Raw genomic sequence first — 352 nt, forward strand, 5'->3', positions numbered from 1 at the left:
AGTTTTGGCATCTCACTTTTTCCTTTGAAGTTCAGAATGATTGGCTTCTCTAGAAACTTAGAATTTCGGATAGTGTTATTGACTTTCCAAGTTAAGCATGTTGATTCTTGAACACAGCTACTTTTGAGTCTTGGCCGTGGCCCTAAGCACTTTGTTTTCCAGTATTACCACCGGATACATAAATGCCACAGACACATAACTGGGTGAACCTTTTCAGATTGTGACTCAGCTTTGCTAGAGTCCCCAGTTAGTGGTGTCCAGAGCTCTTAACCACACTCTTTTTGCTTTGGATCACGACTTTAACCACTCAGTCTCAAGCTTTTCACTTGGACCTTCATGACACAAGCACATG

This window comes from Arachis duranensis, chromosome 5, assembly GCF_000817695.3.
Source record: "Arachis duranensis cultivar V14167 chromosome 5, aradu.V14167.gnm2.J7QH, whole genome shotgun sequence".
Lineage (NCBI taxonomy): Eukaryota > Viridiplantae > Streptophyta > Magnoliopsida > Fabales > Fabaceae > Arachis > Arachis duranensis.